This window comes from Penaeus vannamei, chromosome 41, assembly GCF_042767895.1.
Source record: "Penaeus vannamei isolate JL-2024 chromosome 41, ASM4276789v1, whole genome shotgun sequence".
NCBI classification, from domain to species: domain Eukaryota; kingdom Metazoa; phylum Arthropoda; class Malacostraca; order Decapoda; family Penaeidae; genus Penaeus; species Penaeus vannamei.
The window spans coordinates 24,025,036-24,035,006 of record NC_091589.1 but is presented as its reverse complement, the minus strand read 5'-3'; the positions used below and the strand labels follow the sequence as shown (position 1 = coordinate 24,035,006).

The window sequence follows — 9,971 nt, the reverse complement described above, 5'->3', positions numbered from 1 at the left end:
TTCTCTCTCTCTCTCTCTCTCTCTCTCTCTCTCTCTCTCTCTCTCTCTCTCTCTCTCTCTCTCTCTCTCTCTCTCTCTCTCTCTCTCTCTCTCTCTCTCTCTCTCTCTCTCTCTCTCTCTCTCTCTGTATGTCTCTCACTCGTTCTGTCTCTCCCTTCCATTCATGTAATTACTGTAAGTTTTGCTGATTTAAGTCTCCAGGTTATTAGCTTATTTAATGAAAGGGTTCAGTAAAAGATGATTTTTAGAAGATCCATGAATTTGTACTTAATATTGGAGAAGTTCCCCCACTGGTCCATAGAGTGTTCCTTGTTGTATTGACTTCAGTTTTGACTTTTTCCACATGCATTCAAATGGGTGTTAGCTATCAGGGAAAACTAACAACTTAAGTCAATTTTTTTAACATAAATTATTCAGGGAATATAATTAGTTAAAAGATGAAGAGCAAAAAATAAAAAAAAATAATAAAAAAAATGAAAAAAATGTTTTTCCATATATCGTATACTAATGCAGATCTTGTAATGCTGCTCAATGTTTTTCTGTTCTTAAAGTGCATCGTAAGTTGGTTGAAGCGTTAAGGATTTTTCATTTTTATTCTTCACATAATATAGATTAGATTGAAAACCTAATATAAAAACGTAACGACGGCAAGATTCTTCTTCGTAAATGTATGATGGAACTTCGACACTAATGGCAGAGAAGTCTTCCATTTCTCAACCTTTATGATTCAAGACATCAATTAATCACCCAGTGCTCTTCTTTAATGTCTTAGGGGAATAAATTGATGGAAAGTCTTTGCCAAACTTTAAAAGAAAATAAATGTTTAATGCTATAATGTCCATTTCATGATCTTAAAAGGTTTTTATGCTCTTGTTCTGAATTGTAGCTTTGCCTTTGCCCCATTGTTAAAAAAAGAAAAGATCATGTATTTTCTTAACACTCAGCAACTTCTGATGCAGCACTTGCTCCTTCTAAATGCCTTCTCCATATTCAGGTTTGCAAGAATGGCCCACAAAGCCACGGTAATTGTGTACAGGAAACACATTCATCTCTGTGAATGGAGAGGTTACAATCAGTTACTTTGTTGGGTTTTCTCCACTGTGTTGAATCATAGGAACAATACGAGTGGAACTGTTAGGGAAGCATTCTTGGTTTTCCTTGTGTGATGATAAGATAGAAGTCCAATTTGGGAGACATAGAAAAGGGGTGGCCATTGTGCCAGCCGACAGTGCTCACCTGATGGCATCACCTGGCAACAGAGGTGCCAAGCAGGACTTTAAAGCCTCCCCCTATTAAAGCTGGGTCAATGAGAGCATTTGCAGTTTTGTCGTGACTGCCAGGTCGTGATGTGTGTCTGGCAAGATGGATTTGTTTGTGAATATTTTTCAAAGTCTTTCAAATTACAGAAGAAAGTGATGTAGTTAAAACATTGTGATGTGGTTTGAATTTAGTAGTGAAGCATCTGAAAAGGAAAAGAAATAATATTAAAAGAGGAGAAATATCCAGTTGAAGAAAAGAGAAAAATAATGATCATCCGAACTTATTTTGAAGCAACCTCTATTTCAAAGCACGATACTCCAAGATTTATTTGACTGGATTCAAACCAACTTCCTTTGTACATTCCAGGTTTTGTTTGTTGGAAGCTCATGTGCAGGCCACTGGTAGGGAACTTGTTTGTGTATGCTGATTCTGAGGGCCACCCCCACCCCACCCTCCCATCCCCCGTAGATGCTAGAGCCGCCAGCCCTGCGACTTCAGACACAACTTTAGCGGAGAAAACTACTGTGTATGCTAGCTCACCCTAGAACTTTAGTAGAGTCCACTAGTGTGACATTTTAGTGACGAGTTGTACAAAATACGTGCCATGTATCGGCACTGCGCAGTGTCCATTTACCCAGGGTTGGTCGGAATTTTGTTGGACTCTATTTTTTCCTTTACGTTCAATGAGAACCTTAATCTTTTTTTCAGCATTTATGAGGGTGCATGCAAGGGTATGTAAAGGGAAAATAAGGATAAAGAAAAAAAAATATAATAACTAAAAGTGTAATAATAATCTAGAAGCATTTTATGGGTGTGGAATTGGCCACTGGAGGACAGGAAGTCAAAACCTGTCTTATGTAATGTTTTCTTAGTGCTCAATACAGGATGACAAGCACTCTGTGTATTTCTCGCTCACGTTCAGGAGTACGCAGTGTTTCCAGATCATCCTCTATAGGTGTTGAAAATGGCCACCACTTGTTACCCATCTCCACCCACAGCTCTCACGTTCTTTAGTGTTTATGACTGTGACAATTGCAAACGCGTGAAAACGTTGTGTGCGCATGACCATGTATGATAGACCATTGTACAGAGTAGTCGGTTTCATGCTACAGAGGAAGGCTCTCATTGGTGTTAAGTTTCATGTCCGTCGATCTGTCTTTCCCTATGGATATACCTGGGCGCAGTCTGGCTGAAATGCCGCGTTGTGACGAGGGAGGAGAGAGCGTCACTGTGTTTCGTGTGGGACAGAGTAGTGGCTTTGTAATTCACCCCAACCTCCATCCATTTATCCACTGGATGTATGGATGTATATATGTATAAATGTATATCCATATATCTAAACACACACACACACACACACACACACACACACACACACACACACACACACACACACACACACACACACACACACACACACACACACACACACACACACACACACACACACACACACACACACACACTCACACTCGTATATATTTATATGTATGTATATTGAAGTTTGTGTGTTTAACATATATATATATATATATATATATATATATATATATATATATATATATATATATATATATATATATATATATATATATTAAAGATATAGATAAACACACATATGTTAGTATGTATGCATATATCTTTATACATAAAAGCATATAAATGTATATATGTATATGTAATATTAAACAATGTGACATTGAGCAATAGTTTTAAGTCCAGTAGCTTCATTCCCGCTTCTGGTATCCTAGGCCCCAACTGTCGGAAATTCCTCTTCCTTTCACTCGGGCCAGACAAAAATATTCAGAGTTCCCTGCATTGGGTTATCCATGGGAAGATGCAGTTCCACTCCTGCTACACCTGTTTAACTCTCAACATTTGTGCTTAGTATGGACAAATCATCATAACCTTTTGTATATAAAGCAACCCCAGTAGTGCAAACAAGAATAAAATTATCAAGTTAATCCTGGTTTTATTATCTATTTCTCTCTCTTGTGTGTTTGTAGAATCAAAAAATTATGTATGGAGACTATTTCAACCGGCAATTGAAATTTAAACTGTGGCTTATGGGAAATTTAGGAAAGTAATGCAGTTTTCATGATTTGCTTTCAATTGTCAGCAAAGATGGCATAATATTAATACTCAATGAAATCAACCCTGCAGTTATAAAGTCTGATTTTTGTGTACTAGGTCCCTTTAAAATTATTAAGCCCAAGGATAGCATCAAAGTCGAAGTATGGGCATTTTTTTGTGTGTGAATTATCTGCTTTTACAACAGTTACCCTAAAGCAATCTTATCTTCTTTACTGGATTCTTCTATTGGCATTTTTATATGGCTCCATCAACATCCATTTTTTTATGGATTTCTATTGATAATCACAAAGTTCATGGCAGTCTCTTTGTACTGTCAATACAAAGGAATGAGACCAGAAAGTTTATCATAGTTTCTGTACAGTGCATAGGATGCTAATACCTTGGATATAACGTAATCAAGGAAGCCCTATAAATCTTTGACTCAGAAAGTGAGATCAAATCTATGACGGACCCAGGATAAGTCAGTCAATTAGCCACCCCGAATCTAAACGACATTTTTATTGATGGCAAGACAAAATGGACAAGAAATGAAAGAAAATGTTGCCATTTTTTCTCGGTCAGTAAAGATAATTATTCAGAACCTAAATATACTTAACATGCAATATACATCAGCATTTCTTCAGATTTTAGTAGAGTTAACACATTATTTATAGCAGTTATATTTAATATATCATTTATAAATACAGCTTATACCCATCCAGCATATAAATCATAACTATTGATACATATAACAGGGTGCTTGCCCACTATGAGGAGTTTGTTACAAAGCTATCGAAGCCTATGGACTGTATTGTGAAATATTACCAAATCTATTTCACAAAACAGCTACCCTCCAAAATTGACATGAAGATTCAGGTTTGGAGGTCGAATCGGCATGGACGGCGGAACCTATGGCTCTCTGGGGCGAGACTGGGAAGGGGGACAGTGGCTAAAACTCAGACAGGCCAGTCAGTTCAGGCATGAGGCATCTGCTCTATGTGACGGGGTGAGCGACTGCCCCTGATACCGAGGGTGCCAAAGGGGATTGAGTGTCAGTGGAGAGAGGACCTGGCAGCAGTGCTATCACCAAGAGTGGTTCCTTTGTTTGCTGGATGAGCCACCTGGGAAAGCCATAAACATCATCATCGGTCTCCAGCCTTCAACTGCAGGTGTAGCTCTGGTCTGGACTAGATCGAGTGAACTAGGATCCAGTCTGTGAACTAGAATTGCATCAAGAAATATTCATATGACTTGGTTCTTGAAGTGTATGCTTACATGGCAAGGAGCTTTGTCGAGGTATTCATATTGCACTAGGTAGCAGCGGTGGGACTGACTACGAGATACCTAGTATTGAGACCAGCCTCATCTGGTACTAGTGCCTAACCTGCACTATGAAGTCTAGTACAATGATGCAGGAAATTGAGCCAAGATTGACCATGTCCTTGTTGGCAATAGTTGGATCCTTTGGGTGATTAACTCAGGGTGCGTCATCTTGAAAAAAGGAAGTGTACTCTGGGTTGAGAACATGACAGAACATGCTTGAGAAAATGACAAATTCACCTGACAGAGGCCCCAGATCGGGCACTGCACTGATCCTGGGGCAGCATATCAAGAATCTTACTAAGGAAGTCGAGGGCTGTTTCTTAGTGAATGTCCGGCGCCCTGCCCACTAAGCCCCGAGGAAATGACTGCCAAGCCCCCCTGGAGGTGAATGCAGATTGCCAAGTGGCGGCCAGATCACCTCTCGATCCTGGCAGATGCAACCAGATTGGCCTGTGTAACCTGAGCAGCTGTGTCAGGTCGAGCATGGACGTAGGTAGAATCAATGTGGAACCTCTTACCCTGACAAAGGTTGGGAAGATGATCTCCGTCCTGAAGGAATTTTGTCATTGTTCAGTTACGAAGTTTGAGGACTAATTCCTCCCGGCTTCCACATAAGTTTTCATACTTCCCATTTAATCAGGAAGACTGTTTAATCAGGCATGTATTACCTGTTGAGATGCCATTCCTCTCTGCAAGAGGAAAGGAGATTGCTGGGTCTTTAGCAACAAGCTTTATTCATATGATAATCTTATTTTGTCATTTCAGTATACACCCGATATTTATGTTATTTCAAGCACAAGCAATTTGTGGAATAAAAACGTTTCCTTGCACCAGTGTTTTTTAACCTTTCCAAGACATTTAGTCTACGTGGGTGTGCCGGCCACTAAATGTGGTATATCAGGTTGTACGGAGGAAACACTTCATTCTTTGGTGTCTGTCTATTCCTTCCATCCTTTCGTACAGTTACAGTTGACATTTCATTTGCTTTAGTGCTTCCAGTAAAATTGAAATGAAACATACAGCGTCTTCTGTATGCGCCATAAAAGTTAACTCTGGAATTCTCTGTGGGACTTCTTTTTGTTTTTCTTTTCTAAAAAATTAAAAGTCTAATTAAAAATTAAAAGTCTAATTAAAAATTAAAGTCTAATCCTTAATGAGCTGGTGAAACCCATCAATCATGCATTAATACCTAATGACGCCATCACCTCCACAGAAAAGATGGAGTTAAGTTGCCATTAATGTTTATTACAGGCAATAATGAAACAAATTCTGACATTTTTATGTTGAAGATGCATATGAAAAAATCAATATATATTTGTATATGTTATGGGATACTCAATCTGTAGATGTAACTCTTAACAGTGAAAAGAAAAACAAAAAGAAGTCCCACAGAGAATTCCAGAGTTTACAGACACAGAGAAGGCAACTTATACCCAGGGTGGAAAAGCATTCCCAACTTGTGCCATCATCATCCAAGAGCCAACGCCGACGGGGGCGCATCCACCCTTCCTACGAGGGCCCCTCATGGCAAGCCGCCAGGCAAGGACCCATCTCGAGCTCTTTACGGCAGGTTTGGTCGATCTGCTCAAGCCACGACTTCCAAGGTCATCCCACAGGCCTCCTCCACCTAGGGTTGTCTCGAACAGAGACGATCTGATGGGCGGGATCATCCTGAGGAAAGTGAGCCAGGTGGCCATATAGCCTGAGTTGGCAATCACGGATTGTGCAGATAAAAGGCCCTGTGTGTCTTACAGTGCAACCGTTGGTTGGACACATGGTCCCACCAACAGTATCCCATGATCCAGTGCAAGGATCTATTACAAAAGGCATCAAGACGAGACTCTAAGGCACGAGATAATGTCCAGGTTCCACTACCGTACAGCAAAACTGGCATTATCAAGGCCTTTAAGGCACATTGCTTGGAACTTCTGCACAGGTACCTGCATCTCCAGGTCGAGAGTGTTCATGATCCCTGCTGCCAGACCAATCCGTCTACTGACTTCTTGGTCTGACAGCCCAGAGTTATGAGCTGCACCACCAAGGTATGTAAATCTCTCTGGGACTTCAATGTCCTCGCTGGAAGCATGTACCGACTGTACAGGTTCTCCTAGCAAGTCCCCAAAGTCTTGGATCTTGGTCTTGGTCCTGGAGACGTCTAGAACCAAGGGCTTCGCTTCATTACTAAATGCATGAATAGCCACCGCTAAGGTTTCCATAGACTCAATAAGAATAGCAATATCATCAGCAAAGTCAAGATGCAAGGACACAGCCTTGCCTCACTCCTGAACTAACGGGAAAGAAGCTCCACAGGTCCCCTCCACACTTTACAGAACTTTCAGTACTACTATATAGGCTTCTATTAGTCCAATTAGTCACGACAGCGCTCTACAATGACTCGAAGCGCAAGGATACGGTCTATTGTGGACTTAACAGGAGTGAATCCAGATTGCTCTAGCCTCTGGTGCCTCAGTAGGTGGTCTCTGATACGTCTCAGAACAATGTGGGCGAGAACCTTGCCTGGTATATTGAGCAGTGTGATGCCTTGGTGATTGCTGGAGTCCCATCGGTCCCCCTTCCACTTCCAGAGAGGCAGCCAGGACAGCATGTAACCCCCACACCACCAGTCTTTAACAGTTCAGCTGGGATACCGCATATACCTGCTGCTTTACCACTCTTCAGCTTGGAGATCGCCCTTCTAACTTCAGTTAGGGAGGCTAGATACTCACTGATGGGTGGATCTGGCATTGGAATCTCGGCACTCCCTGCATCCAAGTTAATTTACTGTTGGTGGGTGAACCTGATACAACTGCACCAAATACTCAGCCCAACTCTCCCGCACTGCAACTGGATCTGAGATGATCTGGCCACTTAAGAAACGAACTGCTGTCACATGTGAAGAGGGCTTGGAGTTCTTTACTAAGAAATGGCCTTCAAACTCCTCTGCAAGACTCCTAATAAACTGCATCATGTCTCTTCTCACCAGTGATCGGGTTCTGCACACTTAAGAATGGTGCAAATCCTCATCCCATCAGACGAGCCACACGACAAGTATCCAGTGCCTCCTGCGAGATGAAATTCTGTTTCGCTCTCAGGCGTTTTGCACTTGAAGGTGTCCCACAGAAGTACAGGGTCCGTCAGATTGTCGAGCACTGCGAAACGACCAGAGACTGCCTCAGCAAATACCCGGGCACACTCCCCCTCCCTCAGTCTGTCAAAGTGAAACACCCTGGGGTGATCATTGGAATGCTGAGGAGTTTCGAAGCGGACTCGGAGGGTTGCCACAACCAATCTATGGTCAGTACCACAGAACTCGGCACAGTGCTACACCCTGCAGTTCTGGAGGATCCTCTAACGAGTGCTAACGAGTATGTGGCCGATCTTCTTGGTTGCATTACCCGCATCGCTGTACCATGTCCAGCGATGTGGGTCTGGGCGCTGGTACCAGGAACCAGAAATCCTAATTTCTGGGATTTAGCAAAGTCCCGGAAAAGGAGACTATTCTCACTGCCGGCATCAGCTCCAACTTATGTAATACATTAATATACTAAAATGGAAAGCTAGGAACAGTGATATGAAATTCCCAGACAGGTAACTGCTATTTGCCACTGCACAAATACCTGCTCCTCCATGTAAAACAGTAGATTTATCGATAATCGCATTGACGCGCGTCTTGCAGTGTTACATCTATGCAGGTCCTGTGGATTTGGATTAAACTTAAATCTGGAATTTACTTTTACGACGGCTGTAATTTCTTCCTTTTAATATAAGGGATCTAAAACAACACATTATTTTGTTCATATATAAACAATCTTTACACATCCATTTTCATTTTGGGTTCTATAATAATACATGACATTTGTTGATTAAACAGATATTTACTAATAATTACCTCTAACCTGCCTAAGAGGACCCTCATCATGGCCGACTGTTGTTTACAATAGACAAAGAAAATGGAATATACTAGAGAGAATGTTTTACAGGGATAACTCAATTATATATGTAGATACATCGCGGTATATTGCAAGTGAGGGGGAAGGAAAATTTCATATATAGATATATACATATATATATATATATATATATATATATATATATATATATATATATATATATATATATATATATATCAGGTAATGGTCTTTTAACTCTGCTGTTGAATTTAGACCCTGTTGATTTATCAATATGAATATTAACATGTGATCTATGCTATGGTGCAGTAAGTGTTGCTTCTGGGATGTTGATACTCGACATATGACTGGAACCGTGTACAAGGGAAAGCAAGGGAGACCCGCACAGTGCTACACAGATGATATGGAAGACCCGAAAGGAACATAGCCTTGCCTGAGTCGTGGAAATAGCACAAGACAGAGAGGCTGCTGTAGAAATTTCTGCAGAGATGCTAAGGGTGACGATGAAGCTTTTGCAGTTCACAAGAGCACGACCGTTCTGAATGCCTTTATTGTTTTACCCTTATTATCATTATTATATGATTTTCATTATCATCATTATAACACTATTAGCAAACTGCTTTTTTAATCATTATTGCTGTTGATGTTATTGTTTATCATTACCTTAATAAATATTACCATGCATACCATCATAATCATAACAAATCAATTCAGATTTACCGACGTGGTTTGAATTCATGTTAAATCTCATTTTCATTGGATATAATTCAGGATTGAATATATCAATCCAGTCAAAAATACGAAGAAGAAGAATATAAAATTCTTAAAGAAGATAGAAGAATTTAAATAATATTACGTTCCCGCGGTATAACCTTTATTTTGCGGAGTTAGAATAACAATGATTCTGGATACTTATGCAAATAGTAATAAAATGATATGTCCAATATATGTATTATTAATTATGAGCATTAATTATTAAAGAAAATAAATTATGCAATAAATATCAGATGATTATTCTCATTGTTTTAGGAACGTTTATTAAAAGATTTGATTCTGAATAGCTTGGTAGAAAATAATAAAATTTATAGGGCAGACTAAAGTAATATCACCTTAACCAGGCGCAATGGTATGAAACGATTATTTGATTCATATGAAAGCTGAATGTGACCAATTGTTTAATCTTCTTTTTTAAGTATTATTCTCCATTCGTTTTTTTTTCAATTAAAACCATATCATCAGACGCAAAACCTTCCTGTTTTGAGTTACCTAAATTAAAACTGATTTTGGAAATGTTCTATACTCAAAAGCAGCAACAACAGCATTGCAGTCGTATTGATAGTTATATGAAATATAAACAATATCCTTTCGCAGCTAATCATATTGGTACAAAACGACGCATAAAGAATG

At 39.9% G+C, this 9,971-nt stretch overlaps 1 long non-coding RNA gene across 3 annotated transcripts in view; it reads right to left on the bottom strand.

Moving 5' to 3' along the window:
* The window catches only part of LOC113819711 (uncharacterized), a 23,032-nt gene continuing 13,061 nt past the window's right edge, over window positions 1–9,971 (bottom strand). For 2 of the 3 annotated variants that reach the window (XR_011398321.1, XR_011398322.1), the window contains exon 2: window positions 1–1,462. This is a non-coding gene — a long non-coding RNA (uncharacterized lncRNA). Of the gene's footprint in view, window positions 1,463–8,545; window positions 8,582–9,971 lie in introns of those variants that run through there. The other variant, XR_003477035.2, reaches the window with a different exon arrangement.